General features: G+C 38.2%; 1 pseudogene; it reads left to right on the top strand.

Moving 5' to 3' along the window:
• LOC145793624 (polygalacturonase-like) overlaps positions 1-16,080 on the top strand; it is a 129,535-nt pseudogene extending 113,455 nt beyond the window's left edge.
• The last annotated feature ends 2,759 nt before the right edge of the window (positions 16,081-18,839 follow it).

The raw sequence follows: 18,839 nt of genomic DNA on the forward strand, positions 1-18,839 counted from the left end.
TCACCTTTGCGTATATTACCACAATATGGACGCAGTGGTGACGAGAGGGGGGTGGACAATGTGGCGGAGTCCAGACTAGGGATGCTTCGTGGTCATTATGGTAGCAGTAGTTCTGCTGCTGAAGCTGAAGGCTTGACTAGTGATGTTGAATGTGTTGCAGGATTGGGTTATGTAAATTCATATGTGCGTAAAATCAAGAACAAAGTTAGAAGGGAGCGAAAAATGCGTGAGTTTGATTACCCACTGTTGGGTGGGCGTACTAAGAAGACAGTCGGGAACAATTGTGACGTAGTGGATGACAGCAAACGTGACGTGTATAATGCAATTATTAACGTCGAAGCGGTGGTGTTACCTGAGAAAAAGTGGTCTGGGTTTGATTTGAATAATCGGTTGGGGGTTTGGAAGATGATGACAATGGATGAGAAGGCCAGAATCACCAAAGCGTATGAGCGACATGGTGATGGGTACGTATTTATTTTGAGTGTTATTTGTGTTGTTTGCATTCATTTGTAAATTTGTATAATGTACGTCAGTACTATGTGCAGGGCGGTCATGTGGGAAGACAATATGAATGGCGTTGTGGTTTATTTCAGCGATGTGAAAAACCTTGTACAACAGAGCTCCATGCGTGGGAATGTGAGTGTTTACATATAGTGGTTTTAATGTTGTATTCCCTATGCATATATTTGTGGTTAATTTTGTTTTAAACGGTGGCATCATGACAATTATTTAGTTACTACAGCATTGTTCTGAAAATTGGTTATGGTGGTTGGTAGGTCGTTGATGCGTACGTGGAGTTGTTGAAGACCGACCAGTTGAGGATGTATGGAGACAATGAGTTGGTAGACAAGTCATATTTTTTCAATAGTGTGTGCCTGGTGAGTTTGTGATTTATTTATTTATTTGTTTTTTGTTGTTGGTGTTGTGGTGGTGTAGTAATGTTGCATGACAATGATGTATTTGCAGGACGTGGTGAAAAGTAATGACGTGCGTTCAATAGGAAATTATATCCGAAAGAATGTGTCTGCAGGGAGCGAGTTTCGTTTCATGCATTTTCCAATGTGTCATCTTGGGCACTGGACGCTTGTAGTGTACGACACTGAAGATGGTAGTTGGAAGCATTATAACCCGATGAGGCAACGTGGGGATAGGACTGATGTGCACCACACCGAAGCTTACTGGTAAATAAGTGTAACCAGTATGTGTGTTGTGTAAATTGGTTGTAGTTGTGTAGACGATGGTTGGTGATTTGGTTTTGTGGTGGTTTAATTTTGTAAGTTTATTGAATTACAGAAAGAAAGTGTGTTAAATGTTATGATGCAATCGTTACGTCAGTTCGAACTGGATGAGCAGAGCATTGAGGCAAATTTCAGGCATCCATTAGAGGCCGTAACTAAGTGTCCACAGCAAAAACCAAACACGCAAGTAACAGTGTTGTTGTAAATGTAAGGGTACTGTAATGATGACAATGCTGTTATGAGTGGCACTGATTACATGTGCTTATTTCATGTGCAGGCTTGATTGTGGGGTGATAGTGTGTGGGATAATGCGACAGTACGTGTATCGTGGCAACGTGGAGCGAACATTGCAAGGTAGTAATTGCAGTGTGTTGCGAGCGAACATGGTTAAGTATTTCATCAACGATCCGACCCGGGAATTGAAGGATTAGATGTGTTTGGTCTGAAACGGCGACGAGAAAGAATTCGGACGCAGCAGTTTCTGTTTTTTGAATTTGGTTTATGCATTTTGTTTGTTTTTTTGAAACAACATGTTTGTTGGTTTGAACTTGTGGTTTGGAAATTCAGGTTTAGAAAATGTTGGAAATATTTTTTGTGGGTGTTACGTACAAGTCGTTGTGGATAACGTTTTTACGCATTTTGAATGGAAAGTATGGTATGATTTGCATTATGATTTTGGTTGTTTGTTTGCCCTGTTGCTTCATGCGTTTGTAGGTAGGTTGTGTGGTTGTATTTAAGACTTGTGGGACTGAGTTGTGGGCAGAAAATGTGTGCCGTTGATGTGCACGTATTAATAGAAGTTGGGTGTCAAAAATTGAAAGATATTGATGTGTAAGCATGGTATGTATGCGAAAATTATAGTCATGGAAAAGATGGAAAATGACACGACTATGGGCCGCATGATGGTTATCCGGACAATATTGAAAATGGTCCAAACATGGTTGTTAGCAGGCAATTCTGTGCTGTATTTATTGTTTGTGTGTAATGTTTGCGAATGTGGTCACATCACGATAAAATGTTGCAACTACACATTGAATTATGGCGTATGTGCTGAAATTAATAGCAGTACAATACGAAGCAGATGTAAATAATACGGTGAAGAGGTAAACAGAATAACGCATCAAAAATAAATTTGTTCATTAACTCTTCTGTCTGAATGACGGCATATGGAATTGTGGAACATCCACTTATTTAATAAGAAAACTGTGAAAGTTTAATGTGAAAAGTACGAATCAGCGAATTATGTGTAGAAGCTAAATTGGTTCCTTGCACGTTTTCCTATTGTGGTTACCCATGCGTTGACAACGACCACACCGAATTTGTTGGACTTGTTCCCCTTTGGAAAGCATGCGTTTCTTCTTGGGCCTTCCCGGTGGGCGTTTGACAGCGGGGGGGATGTATGACAAAATATGCAGAGTCAAATTGTGGTTTCTCTACAGTTGGAATGGGGGTTATGTTTTGTGCATATGAATTCTGGTACTCAGCCACATGGTAGTAGGGAATAACTAACTGGTACAGGTCTAGACCATTGTTTTGGATTGCCACGACTGCATGAGCACATGGAAAGTCGTTGATTTGCCACTTGAAACAAGAACATGTACGTCTGCCAACATCGACCATGACGGATGGAAAAGAGTGAACCTCGTACACGTCATCGTTTGATTGGCTTACGAGCCACGATCTACCTTTGTTGTACGCTTTGACCAACCGAGCTTCTATTTTGGGACAAATAACACTTGCCCACGCATTTACCTTACATCTTCGTTTTGCCATCTGGCGCATAATTTTTGCCCGGATACTATCAACCATTTGAGTTATTGGTAGGTGGCGTGCTTCCCGTATCCATGAGTTAAATGATTCAATGGCGTTGGAACTCATCTCACCGTACCGTGAACCTCTGGTTTTGAAGAAGGATGAAATGTGTTAGTCAAAAAAATAGGCAATGTGCATGCATGATACAGGAAAGATGTACTGTAGGAATATATTGTGTGTGGGGGAAAAAAAGGAAGTAATTACGTACTAGAAGTAAGCATTCGCCCAGTAATATGGGGGTAAATCTTTTAATAAAGCAGGCACAACCTTACGTCCACATTTTGTGAACTCTTCCATACTCTGGTTGAATGCAGCCACAGTCGGAGCATACGCACAGGCACGAAATTTAGCCAACATCACAGACCGGTATGAACTATTCACATAACGTAACTTGTCTTGCAAGTTACGCTGCAAATGTTGTAAGCAAAACGCATGTGGGGAATATGATGGGTATCGATTCTAGTAAGCCCGCATGTCGGTCAGAGACAAATGTAAGTGTTCTTTGCCGATTTACCACGTTTGCGAGGTGTCCCAAAAACCAAGCCCAATTTGTGGTGTTTTCAGAATCAACAATCGCAATGGCCACAGGGAATAAACTTGCATTTTGAATTTGTTTGTCAAATAACCAATCTGTGAAACATAAATTATGAACAAGTGTTATGACGGTCTCGCCAATGTGGAACAAAAAGTGTCCTTCCTAGCAACAATGTAAGTACATTTGCATTACATAAATATAATATATAAATAATTACCACATAGTAATACCTTGGTTGCCATCCTTCGCAGTTGCGGCTAGCAAGTTCCCCTTGAATTTTCCTTTTAGAAAAGTCCCATCCAAGAAAAGCAATGGGCGGCAATGGTTGAACCCATCGATGCATGCTTTGAATGATATGAAATACCGTATGAAACGGTAGTTTTGTTCATCATATTCAATGTTGATGTAACTCCCAGGATTATTTTCCATTACTACGCTACTATACCATCGTAGTTGGTCAAATGAAATGGAGTGTGCACCAAACATTTTACCACGAGCTTTTTCTACACCTAACCATGCAACTCGGTAACTAACCTCCAATCCGTAATCTTTTTTCAAGTCATACACAACATCAGTAGGCCTTGTGAGTGGTTTATCACATACCCGTTCACAAATAACATCGAACACCAGATCGGAACCAGCCCTAGGTTTTTGTGGGTCCGTACAGCAGCACCACAAATGTGCTCGCTGTTCCACTTACGAAGGTAGAAAAATCCATTTGCATGCAATACACGTGCATGTACCAACCACATGCATCCTCTCGATTCCCTCATCGTACATACAGCTGTGATTCGAACAGAATCGTTCTTCACAAATTTGAAGCGAAAGCCACACTCAACCGCATACTTGCGAAGAACATTTCGAAATTTAGATGCTCCACCTTGAAAACTTTGACCAACATGTTGAATCCCATTAGCCCATGGAGCAGACAAAAAAACCTTATCAATGTGAGGGCAGAAATTTTCCAATAAATCTTGTTCGTCATCCATGTCCGAATCATCAAACACCCCCGCTGTATGACACGGGACAGTCTGCAGATTATGAACCGGGCTGCCAGCATTGTCAACGTCGCGTGACTCTTGTAATTGAATGATGACATCGATGCATTGCAGACGGAAAGACCGTGCAAGAGATACCATGTTTTCCACATCGACATCATTACGTAATACGAAATTGTTATAACTTGGTATCTTGAAGAAAAAACACACTTGGGCCGGTGTTAACCCAGGAAACTTTTCGCACGCACAATTAACCATGTCATCAAACCGAAATGGAGCTTGCAAATTAATTGCGGCATTAACATTTCCATAACAACAAATTAACATAACATGTGTGTCTATCCCCCTAACAAGATTAACACGTGCTTCATCAGGACCAGAAAAACCCTAAACAATACACACCCACACCAGAAAATATGCACCCACACCAAAAAACCCACAAAACACTAGAAAACCAAAACAATACACACCCACACAAGAGAATATTCGAACAACAACACATACGTCTGTAACACAGAAAACAACCCCCAAAAATGCAGCACACAACCCCCTCACCCCACCTGCTGAACAGAACCCCCCTTACACCAACACGTAATGCGGCACACACCCACAACGGAAGCAATTCAAAAAACAGAGCATACCAGCCTAACACAAAAAATCACCCCAAATAATGCGCCACATAACCCCCCACCCCCACCTGTTGTCGTTCAGCCCCTTCCACCAAAACATACAAAACTGTAAATGTTATACAAATAAGAAGACACACCTTTCAACCAACGGGGAACCGACTTTCGTTAAACTTTCTGAATCAGTCCGTCACACAGCCACCGTAAATCACCGACCCACACCACTAACAACCCTAAAGTCGAAAAGGCTGAAACGTCTCCACACGTAACATTGAAATATCAACTGTTATACCCACAAAATCTCAAGACCCACGTGATCCCCCAACAGAATATGGAAACATAACAATAATGGGTAAAACTGTCCACACAGTTGCACCAAATATGGAAAATAGGATCAACAAGTAACAAACTTCCCCACTGATAGGACTTACCCGAACAAAAGAATAAAGTTGGGACTAATTGGTTTAAGAGTTTGTGAAATAGGATTTATTGGTAAATTTTCCTTAAAAAAACTCTCATAATTTGACCTAATGATATAAGGCCTATCTTCTTTACTGTATCAGCAAGAATTTGTAAGTTTAATTTTGAATTTCTACCATTTCTTAACAAAAGAAAATTAAAATTCTTACTACATCATGGGATTGAAAGTTTCTGTGCCTATTTTTGAAAGAAAAAAATAAATAAAAATTAATACAATCACTGACATAGATATCACATTATCATGCAAGTATGATTAATTCTTATATATATGACGGTTACCTATAATAATGATGTTGGAGTGAATAGGTATATTTCAATTGGGGAGTTGACTCTCTTATTTGTGGATTTATTAGTAATTAGTGATATCACTTATATAAGTAATTTCTACTCCTATATTGAGGCATGTAATGTAACGGTTGAATTAAATGACATTGGTTGGTGTAACCGGAGAACTTGCAAAGGAGAGGATCATTGCCCATCATGTGAACAGAATGTATTCAGAATTAAATCAGAGAGAAGGAATAGACCTGCCTTTATAAATGTGTATTAATTAATTAATTATTATTTATAATAATACATACATAATTAAACATGAAAAAAGGAATTATAGCTTATTATGCCACGTGAAAAAAGGATGAGAAAACCGTATAAACCGGCAACAGTATAGGATTATAGCTTCCTCCTACCCTCAGGTCCACTTTTCTTCTGCTTTATACACCTAGAAATGGACACAAAGTCACCTAAAATAAATTAAACATGCAACAATTAAATTTGATAATCACAATTATTTAAAATAATTAGATAATAATTACACGTTGAAAGGTGTTTTGGGCCAAAAAAATTATGTCATGTCTACACCAATGTAAGAGTTGGTTATAACATATAGAGTAAGTATAGATATTTGAAAAGCATTCAATTAATTTTTGGATTAATCGTAAATAATATTCAAAAGGTACTACAACAAACAAGAATTTTAGGACCCAAAGGTTAATCTCCAAATTTGAAAATTTTGTTGTAAAAAACATTGGTTCAATTCTTGGTGTCGTGAAACTAGTCGCTAAAAGATTATTTTGAAAAGTTAAAAAAATAATTGTGTTTGGTTATGTTGTTGAAACGTAATTCCACACTTTGCTTTAAGTGCTGTGTTTGATTAGAATTTTCAAAAATTGATTCCACACTTATTTTTAAAAACAAGTCTACCCGGTCAGATGTCCTTCTAGACGTCCGACCAGCCGACCGGAACTTTTTTTTTTTTTTTTCAGCACTTGTTATTTTTATATGTTAAATAAAAAATATTTTCAATCTTTTTTAAAAAAAAATTATAAGCTTTGAATAGAATTTTGAGTTATGTATTTAGTTATGAATTGTAAGTTTTTAAATCAAATATCATATGTCACATCAAAAATTCCAAACTCAATTCAAAACTCTTTTCAAAACTCATAACCAAACAAATTTTTTACACTCAAATCATAATTCCAAAACTCACAAACTTAAAATACAACTCTATTATCAAATCATAATTCTAAAACTCTACTAAACACTACGTAAGTTTTACCAATTAAATTGTAGAAATATCACTAATAAATAATTTAGTTCTAAAAAGATTTATTTTTTGAGACAATTTTTTTTAAAAAATCCCAAATGGATCTAGTAGTTCATCATTAAATGTCTAATTTTGTAACTAACACTATAAGGGGTTGTTTGGGGTGTTCTAAATAAGTGCACTTTTTGTCTTTTTGGACTAAAAAATTGAGGAAGAAAATATGGATGTTTGGGTTAACTTTTTGACTTTTTATAGAAAAATGTGTAATAAAAAATTATAAAAATTGATTTGTAGGGAAAAATTATGATTGAGAGTTGTGCAGCCGTAATTGTTGACTTTTGGTGAATAGTGTTAACTTTTTAACTTTTTGAGTAACTCTTTGACTTTTTTACAATATGCCAAACTTGGCCTAAGAATAATGATTTACCCCCTAAACTTTGCTCCCCTAGAGAGAGAGAGAGAGAGAAAGAGAAGTGTAGGACCGCTTCACATAGGGGTGAGCCATGTCATTATAGGTGTAATTGGGAGGACAAAATTAGGGAGATGTAGCACTACTCAAAATATAATAATGAAACTTTTGGGAACAACAATATTTTGTCTCTAAAAAGTATATTTTTATCTCTAAAACTTTAATTTGTTTTTGTGGACCCTATTTGATTCGGCAAATTATATAGTATGATTGAGATTATTAATTCATTATACCAATATTCCATTGTTTAGTTATAATTTTTGTTATTGAGATCACATTTTGATTAAACCTACAACTAATAATGCAAAATAAAGATATGATTGAAATGATATATATTCATATTCATTGCAAAACAAACGTGGATAGGATATACTTATTTATCTCATTAGTCTAATTGGACAATCAATCATATATTAATCTCTTAAATATAAATCCCCTCATTATTAACCTTACTAATCAAATAGAAAATGTTTTGAACTCACAAAAAGTCATATCACTTGAGAATCCCATTAAAATATAAAAGTTATTCAATGAGTGCTTGTAATATTAATTTTTGATTCCAAAATTGGTGAGACGTTACTACTAATCAAATTTGATTAGCACCTAAAAGACAAGCATTAACCAACAAGCATCAACCCACGAAAACCCTCCAAAAAAAGACGCTTAAATCATCACCCACCCATTAACACAGTAAGACCACACCACATAGCAAACCAATACAGAGGAATACATAGATTTCGTTGGAATGATTATTTTATTTGAGTTATTTACTTGTTTATATGGAAAAGCACAGAAAATTCGACAAATAAAATCCAAAAATCAGAACGTACATGCTACAAAAATCTAAGCACACAGATAACAGAATCCAACATTGACATCAAAAATTAAAAATTGTAATTAATAAATAAACTGGAATTGCAATTCTTCATGATTTCAGACAGACTAACGTGAAAAAAGAAAAAAAATTAAACAATTATAAATAAATTAGTTGATGAAATTATCTAAAAAAATTTATGAACCCTATCTATTCATTTTTTTATATACCTAAATTAGATATTATTTTGATAACTTTATATAGAATTTTTATAAAGAATAATGTGTTTTATTTCCAATTAAAAAAAAAAACGTCTACCGTTATTTTGATCATTTCCGGAATATCATTACGCATCATTTTTATTGTGTTTTTTTTTTTCATCTTATATTACAATTCGTAGATTGTTAACTCATTAAAAAAAAAAAGATTAATTCAATAATCATAATTACATAAATTCATAATATTTGTGTTTAAAAAATAGTGACTAACTTGTTAATGTAAATTGTAAAAGTAAATTACCACTCCCACTCCACCTACCACCTCCACTACCACCTTCACTCCCACTTCACCTACCACCTCCACTACCACCTTCACCTACACCCAAATCCTCTCCTATATAAATCCTTGTAATATACACAATTCAAGACAACAATACAATCAATAATAATACATCAGTATTTTACATGGTATCAAAGCTAGGTTAAGAATCTAATAATTTTGTTTCACCGGCGGGCGGCAACCTCGCCTTGGCCGCCCGCCGGACAAACCCAAATTTCCCTAATTTCTTCTTCACTGGCAGATTCTTCAACAACACTTTCACCATCGCAACACCAGATCCGATCACAACCGTTGGATCCCACTTTTCCTCTCATCAATCAAAACCAGTGGCCTCCTGTGCCATTGCCCGAGTTAGCCAAGTCAGAGCCAACACGCAGCCACGCGCTGCCCATGGCGCGAGCTCCTCAGCAGCCGGAAAGATGATGATGCAAAAGTTTACTCTCAAATTGCCCTTGGATCTCAGAGATGGGATCGGTTTCACTGAAGATAGGCGATGGAACAGCCAGATTCAAAAGAGCAACTCTCTGTTCTTCAGCTGTAAATGTCCTCATGCTCTTCTCTGTCCTCACTCCCAATCTCTTCTTCTTGCTCAAGCACAATCACTGTCTTCAAAGCTAGTTTTCTTGCAACCAAAGCAAGCGAAATGTACTCAACATCTTTGCACCCGTTACAAATCAACAGAGCTTCAGTGCTTTCCTTGCAGAGACAGCTCATAGCGAGAAGAAGCTCGGGTTTTGACCCTGCCTCCAACCCGAATCGGAAACCCGCCCCGAATTTCACGATATCTTCAACCACGAACCTGTCTTGGTTGCATTTCACAGGATAAACGCCTTGGTAATGTGATTCGTAGCCTTGCGATTGGATCGCGAATTCAAACGCGGATTGAAGGGATTCGAGGCGGTTCTTCAACACGTCCGGTAACCGAACGCTGAGAGGGAGCTGCAAGTTGAGTCCGCCGGCCGATTTCGTGTCCGAAGCCTTCTTCACGACCTTCAAGAGATCGATCTCTTGGTGAGGCAGCGTGGCGGGTCCAAACGGCTTGTATGCTTTCCCAATCTCTTCGCTTTGTATGCTTTCCAAGAACATCTCTCTCATCTCCGAACAAGTCTCTCTCTCCTCCAATGGCCCTCTCTCTCATCAGCTTGCAGAGATTGTAAACCAAGGGCACTTGGTTTCAGATGAGATTATAATAAACTTTTATCTAAAAGACTTGAGGCTGGAATCCTTTTTCTTTTTTCCATTCCTGTTCCCCACTCACGCTTATATTTATTTTCCTCCTTCTTTTGCCCAGAACCCGCAACCCCACCTGCTTTGCATCCCTATCATCTCACTTTTTCATTAGTGGTCGGACCCGATCCCACTCATTTGAATCTCCCATTTCCTTTTTATTTTATTTTATTTTTTTTTTATTCCTTTCCGATTCACCCATTTCTCTTCAATTTTATTCCCATACTTCTCTTCACCTTTATTTTCTTTTCTTTTCCAAAAAAAAAAAAAAAAACAAACAGACTCAGAAGCGGGGGAACTGCACACTAAACTCCTTTTATTCATGTCGGGGCTCACCCCGTTCACCATTTTACATTAAAAAAAATAAAAAATAAAAAATAAAAAAAATAAAAATAAAAAACACAAACACAAACAACACACCCACACCCACAGTGGGATTTTTCTTCTCTACTCTGCTGCCGGTCTTTTCTTCTTGCCTCCGTCCTGGGCGGTCCTTGCCGGTGTTGCCTCCGTGTTTCCCACTCCACTGGGCACGATCACTACTCCCTGCTCCTCCACTGCAGCATATGGCGGACCTCCAAATCGAAACATCACGGTGGCCTTCTGCTTCAGCTCCTTGTTTTCTGCCCTTAGCACGCTTATCTCTGCTCGCGCATCCTTATACATGCGTTGGAGCAGAGCCAGCTGGGAGTTTAACTGCTGCACCTCATTTGCCCTACTCTGCAGCCGGTTCGACAAGTTTGTCACCGCAGTCATGGTTTCCACACATGACTTCAATGTATACTGATTGGCTTCCACATCCGACTGCACTGCCATTCTTTGCTCCACAGACCGCATCGGAAAGTTCAACGGAGCAAATCCTGGGGCGCCTAGTTGAGGTTCAGGGGCCACCGCACCCGTTATCTCTCTTGTTGACTCGTTGAGGTCGAGAAAGAGAGTGAGCAGACCACGGGACGACGAAGCCATTTTCTGGGCAACAGCGTGTTACAGAGTCTCTCTCTCAGAAACGGCAGAATTTTTCGGAGGATTTCGCAGGTTTTTTGCCTCTGCCTTGGCCTCAAGCTCCGTCTTGGTTAAATAGCCGAGGCAGCCACGCGCATCACGCGCCTCTTGACGCCCGACAAACTGGCACGCCTTTTCATGGCACATCTTTTGATAAAGTGGGCACGACTTTTGAGGGCACGACTTTTGAGGGCTCGATATCTACATCCATGTATATCTTTTGGGCAGCCTATATACACACTCATACAGTGTCTTCTACACCAGTCAGCTTTATCAATCCCTTTGTTTCAACCTCAAATAGGTTTCTATCTTCAGACCTATTTGAGTTTGAGGGGGGTTATACACAGTATCATGTTCAAGTCACCCCATGGCGCACTCCCAAAGTCGCCCCCTTGGTGCACCACCACAAGCTTCTACAACGGTCCAACATGACCCCATAAACTGTCTTCAACAACGGTCTGACACGACCACACAGTGTCTGCTACAACGGTCCGACATGACCCCGTAAACTGTCCCGACATTGATTCCGGTCAGCTTTTACAACAGTCCAACATGACCCTGTAAACTGTCTTCTACATCGGTCCGACATGACCCCATAAACTGTCCCGACATTGATTCCGGTCAGCTGCTACATCGGTCCGACATGACCTCGTAAACTGTCTGCTACAACGGTCCGACATGACCCCGTAAACTGTCTTCTACAACGGTCCGACATGACCCTATAAACTGTATTCTACATCGGTCTGACACGACCACACAGTGTCTGCTACATCGCTCCGACATGACCCCGTAAACTGTCTTCTACATCGGTCCGACATGACCCCGTAAACTGTCTTCTACATCGATCCGACATGACCCCATAAACTGTCTTCTACAACGGTCCGACATGACCCCATAAACTGTCTTCAACAACGGTCTGACATGACCACACAGTGTCTGCTACAACGGTCCGACATGACCTCGTAAACTGCCCTGCTACAACGGTCCGACATGACCCCATAAACTGTCTGACACGACCATACCGTGTCTCCTATCCTGTTTTGTTTTTATTTATCAGTTTACTTTCATGTGTTTGTTACTCTCTCCAAACTCAAGTTGGCTAGTACCTATCCTCCTTGAGTTTGAGGGGGACTGTTAATGTAAATTGTAAAAGTAAATTACCACTCCCACTCCACCTACCACCTCCACTACCACATTCACTCCCACTTCACCTACCACCTCCACTACCACCTTCACCTACTCCCAAATCCTCTCCTATATAAATCCTTGTAATATACACAATTCAAGACAACAATACAATCAATAATAATACATCAGTATTTTACCCGACATTGATTCCGGTCAGCTGCTACATCGGTCCGACATGACCTCGTAAACTGTCTGCTACAACGGTCCGACATGACCCCGTAAACTGTCTTCTACAACGGTCCGACATGACCCCATAAACTGTATTCTACATCGGTCTGACACGACCACACAGTGTCTGCTACATCGGTCCGACATGACCCCGTAAACTGTCTTCTACATCGGTCCGACATGACCCCGTAAACTGTCTTCTACATCGGTCCGACATGACCCCATAAACTGTCTTCTACAACGGTCCGACATGACCCCATAAACTGTCTTCAACAACGGTCTGACACGACCACACAGTGTCTGCTACAACGGTCCGACATGACCTCGTAAACTGTCCTGCTACAACGGTCCGACATGACCCCATAAACTGTCTGACACGACCATACCGTGTCTCCTATCCTGTTTTGTTTTTATTTATCAGTTTACTTTCATGTTTTGTTACTCTCTCCAAACTCAAGTTGGCTAGTACCTATCCTCCTTGAGTTTGAGGGGGGCTGTTAATGTAAATTGTAAAAGTAAATTACCACTCCCACTCCACCTACCACCTCCACTACCACCTTCACTCCCACTTCACCTACCACCTCCACTACCACCTTCACCTACTCCCAAATCCTCTCCTATATAAATCCTTGTAATATACACAATTCAAGACAACAATACAATCAATAATAATACATCAGTATTTTACCCGACATTGATTCCGGTCAGCTGCTACATCGGTCCGACATGACCTCGTAAACTGTCTGCTACAACGGTCCGACATGACCTTGTAAACTGTCTTCTACAACGGTCCGACATGACCCCATAAACTGTATTCTACATCGGTCTGACACGACCACACAGTGTCTGCTACATCGGTCCGACATGACCCCGTAAACTGTCTTCTACATCGGTCCGACATGACCCCGTAAACTGTCTTCTACATCGGTCCGACATGACCCCATAAACTGTCTTCTACAACGGTCCGACATGACCCCATAAACTGTCTTCAACAACGGTCTGACACGACCACACAGTGTCTGCTACAACGGTCCGACATGACCTCGTAAACTGTCCTGCTACAACGGTCCGACATGACCCCATAAACTGTCTGACACGACCATACCGTGTCTCCTATCCTGTTTTGTTTTTATTTATCAGTTTACTTTCATGTTTTGTTACTCTCTCCAAACTCAAGTTGGCTAGTACCTATCCTCCTTGAGTTTGAGGGGGGCTGTTAATGTAAATTGTAAAAGTAAATTACCACTCTCACTCCACCTACCACCTCCACTACCACCTTCACTCCCACGTCACCTACCACCTCCACTACCACCTTCACCTACTCCCAAATCCTCTCCTATATAAATCCTTGTAATATACACAATTCAAGACAACAATACAATCAATAATAATACATCAGTATTTTACATAACTAATTCACAATATATATGCAGACACTGAGTTTTACAAACTCAAACAACATCTTAATCAGCGGACTGACTTCAATAAACAGTCAATTGTTTCACATAGTGATCAATGGCTGCGACAACGTGAAGCTACAAGGAGTGAAAGTCCCAGCCTCAGGCAATAGCTCTAACACGGACGGTATTCACGTGCAATTATCATCGGGTGTCACCATCTTAAACTCCAAGATCAGCACAGGAGATGATTGTGTGTCCATCGGTGCTGGCAATACTAACTTATGGATTGAGAATGTGGCTTGTGGTCCTGGCCATGGTATCAGGTACCAAATATAATTTTATTTTTTATTTTTTTATTATTTACAATTTATTTCTTTCAACTTAAAATATTTTCTATTAAAACTATTTTTTTTTAAATAATTATATTTGTAGCTCATATACTCACTCCTTTTGTTCTTATCAATTAGCTCGATTTTGATATTGAAATTTATGATTTGGTCTAATTGATTAGGCCAATTGGTGTCTTCTATAAAATTACATACATGAGCCATACATTTTAAGAGCGAAATTATAAACTTACTTGAGTTAGTGAATTAACCTCAACTAACTTAGTAACTATTTTCATCAAAATCTTTAACTAACGTTATCAATTAGACTTAATTACACAAAATTCAAAATTAATGGTCAAAATTTAGCCTAAATGAAAGTGTAAAAACAAAAATGACAAAATGCAATGACTATAGGTGTAATTTGCGCAAATTATTTTTCATAAAATGTTTTCATATATTTGGTTGCTACCTTTGAAATTTATGTGTTGGTGATGGTAAGGTGGTGACGGTAGTATTAGTAGTGGGATGGTAGAAGTAGAGGTGGTAAAACTTATCTTTTTCACATGTTAAAAGTAAAAACTATTTTTTATTAAATTAAAGTTATTGTTTGTTGACCATAAAAATAAAAATAAAAATAAAAACATTTTCTATTATACGAAACACTTCAAAATGTGAAAACATTATTTACCTAAACTCTTATAGTAAAAGCTGAATTTGGTGTCCAAGCTTTTACTTGCTTATTCTTATATTACGTGTCCCTTATTTTTCAATTTAAAAAAAAAAAATTAGATAAATGAGAAGAGTAAGCTTCAAGTCTTAGATTTTATTTAAATAAATATTTTATTTTATTTTTATTTATTTAAATTGCATACGTATCATATGTGCCAACTGTTAATTCTCTGTTGTTAGCTAGTATTCCATTGATGTGGTTATGACATGGCATGCCATGTGTGTGCAGCATTGGGAGTACAGAAAATGGAGTCAGGACAAAGACTTGGGGCAGACCCAGCAATGGATTTGTTAGGGGAGTTCTTTTCCAACATGCAATGTGGTGCTTGGGTGCTGGTGTTTTTTTATGGTTTTTTTAGTTGTTGGTCTCTCACTAACTAGGAGGTTGGAGCTTTTTCTAGCTCCAAGCTCTTTTTTATTGATATTTATCTATTATATGTAATCTATATGTGGTTTATCAATAAAATTTTCTTTTACCGATAAAAAAATAAAAAAAAATGGTTAATGTCCAAAATCCCATTGTTATTGACCAAAATTAGTGCCCCAACAACAAAGGTTGCCCTGGTCAGGTATGCTATATGGTCTCATACATTAGAATAAATTTTACTTGAATTAGCTAGTAACAACTTACACTTTTCTTTTCTCTCATGGGTTTATTTTTCTTTTCTTTCATGGGTTCTCAAACTGACTATAAATCTTACTCTTTTCTTTCCATTATCATTTTTTTTTTTTTTTGGAAAAGCAGATTTCGGGTGTAAAAATTAGCGATATTACATATAGTGATATTCATGGAACATCAGCAACAGAAGTTGCGGTGAAATTTCTTTGTAGCAAGGCGCATTCATGTAGTGGGATAAGATTAGAGGATGTAAAGCTCACTTACAAGAATCAACCAGCTAAAGCATCATGTGCCAATGCCAGAGGAACCTCTTCAGGCATCGTTCAACCCATGAGTTGTTTGTAGGCAAATAAAAAAAAAAATGATTTATTTTATTTTACTTTCTTCCAAATGTTCCTAGCTAAGATATTATATCAAATTTATGTATGAATGTTTTTGTATTGAAAGATTCGTTTTGGTCGAGCCTATGGGGATGTCAGTCAATTGGGATTTGAGCTTGGTCCTACAAACAGTATTGTCCAAACAACTTATGAATCTCTTATTTAGAAAGTACTTTAAATATTATGCTTTTGATCTACAAAATTGAGTACACATTTAGTTATTTTTTCCTCTATCCATGACTTCAAAAATCAATTTCTTCCTTTTTATTTTTTTTTGTTGATCCCAATTAACAACAATGGAACAACGCTACGGCTAACTTGAAATTAACTAACATGTCTAGCATTGATTGGCTAGTCTTAGAATTGGGCTATTGCACTAGCCAATTAGTAATCAACAAGATAGTTCGTTTAAGAATAAAATCTTTACCCTAACTAACGTCCTTGGAAATGTCACGGCAATCAATATTCTACAAGTCCTTTGATATTTTGCTTTCATGGATGTACTTATTGTTGTTAGGAGGGGAGTTGCAAGTTGCACACATAGTACTCTTAAATTCACTTAATAAAAATTAAATTTTTATTACAATTTTACCTTTGAACGCAATTATCATTAAGGATAAAATTACAAAAAAAATTAAAATATAAGTGCACCCACCACCTACCCCACTAGCAAAAAAATTGATTACTAACAAGTAAGATCAAATTTAGTTTAGTAGGAGTTTCTTTTCCCTGCCAAAAATAAAAAATAAAAAATAAAAAATTCTATTAATAATAAATACTCAGATGGGATATTCGGCAAATATTATGGTTGATAATGATATGGAAAGGGATGCCAAATATACAAATATCTATACGAAACTTCCCACAAAATATCTATACAAAAATAACTTCAGAACTTGTAGTTATGCTCAATATCTCATTACACCCACAAATGCAAAACTTACTTCATAAATAAAGTACTATATTACAATGTATAATGTGGGAATTATAACTTTTTACGATTGTTTCATTTTGTGCAAAAACATTACGGTGGTGCTACACGTATCAATTGTTATACTAATTAGTGTAGTAATATATATTATGACATTATTATTTCAAAACTTTGACTCCACCTATTATACAAATTATAAAAACCCACAATCTTTAAAATTATATCAGATCATCTGTTAGTACACTAATTGAGATATTAATTAATGTACATAACATTATTCAAAACCTTATAACTATAAGAATACCACTTCCTTGTCAAAATGTATTTTCTGAATAAATTTTTATATGAATTATTTTCCAAAATAATACACATCAGGCACTTTCGCATTATTTGTAAGAAAGGGTCGTTTGTTATCATTTTATTATTCTCTGTTGTTTTCGTACATTATATCAACGTGTGCACGGAATAAATTTAAATAAATCAAAAATAAATCAAAACCAAAAAAAGAAGAAGAAGAAGAAGAAGAAGAAGAAAAGTTTGGTCAGGTAAAGCTGTGGAGTAACCATGACACCTTAAGGGTCTGCATCTTGAAATTTAAAGATACAAAAAATTAAAATATAAATAAACATTTTTTCTTCATAAATTTAAAATTCAAAGCCGTTCATCAGCCCTTCCCAGGCTCCTACTTCCCCTTGCTCTCACCCAATAGAATTAAGATTGCAGATGAATTAAGTTGTTCACAAACAGGTTCGGTTTGACTCATTAAGGGCTCAGCCCGTTTAGTAAATTAGTCGAACTTGAGTTCGAATATTAGGCTCATTTAGTAAACAAGTTAAGCTCAACCTCGAATAAACTCGGCTCGTCTATGGCTCGTTTATCTTTATTTAAATTATATAATAAATATATTATTTATATATTAAATAATATAAATAATATTTTTTATTAAAATAATATAAATAATATTAAAAAAAACTTATCAAGCCAAACTAAACCGACCTCGAGTTTCATTAATTTTAATGAGTCGAGCTGAGTTTGAACCCAATTATGTATCGAGCTGAGTTCGAGTTCAATAAACGAACTCGATAAAAAAATGAGGCAAGCTCAAGCTTAAGCTTGGTTCATCTTGACTCATTTGTAATCGAAATAGAACTTCTCTCTTTATGTTTTTTCTTTGGAAATGGTGGAAAGGAGTAGGGTGTGCGCCAAAAAAGAAGAGGGATGGAATGGGTGCATAACAGGTAGGGGTGAAATTTTGGCCTGGCTCAGGCCGGGCCCGACCCATGTCGGGCCTCGCGAGCTCCCGCCAAAAATCAGGCAGGGCCGGGCCGACCCACGGGCCAAAAAACTAGGCCCAAGCCCTAGCCCAGACCTAGGGGTATTCAAGCTTTGGGCGGGCTAGTGGGCCGGGCCTTTGGGCTTGGGCTTGGGCTTAGGCTCGGGCTCGGGCGGACTTGGGCGAGCCTAAACAAAATTTTTAATTTTTTTTTTATTTTTCCACCAAAAATTTATTATTTTCCATTAAAAATAACATTGGGCATCGAGTGGGCCGGGCTTTTGGACTGGCCTTGAGTGGGCCAATGGGGTCGGGCTATGGGTCGGGCCAAGCGGGCCTGGTCAGGCTTCAAAACGATGGCCCAGGCCCAGGCCCTAGGCATCGGGCTGGGCTCGGGCTCGGGCTCGGGCCTAAACGGGTCTTAACGGGCCGGGCCCACCTCGGGCCGTGGGTGAGCTTTAGGCCGCCCGCGGGCCGCGGGCAAAATTACACCCCTAATAACGGGGAAGAGAATTAATGC

Source organism: Camellia sinensis, chromosome 6, assembly GCF_055761805.1.
Source record: "Camellia sinensis isolate YWXY chromosome 6, ASM5576180v1, whole genome shotgun sequence".
Lineage (NCBI taxonomy): Eukaryota > Viridiplantae > Streptophyta > Magnoliopsida > Ericales > Theaceae > Camellia > Camellia sinensis.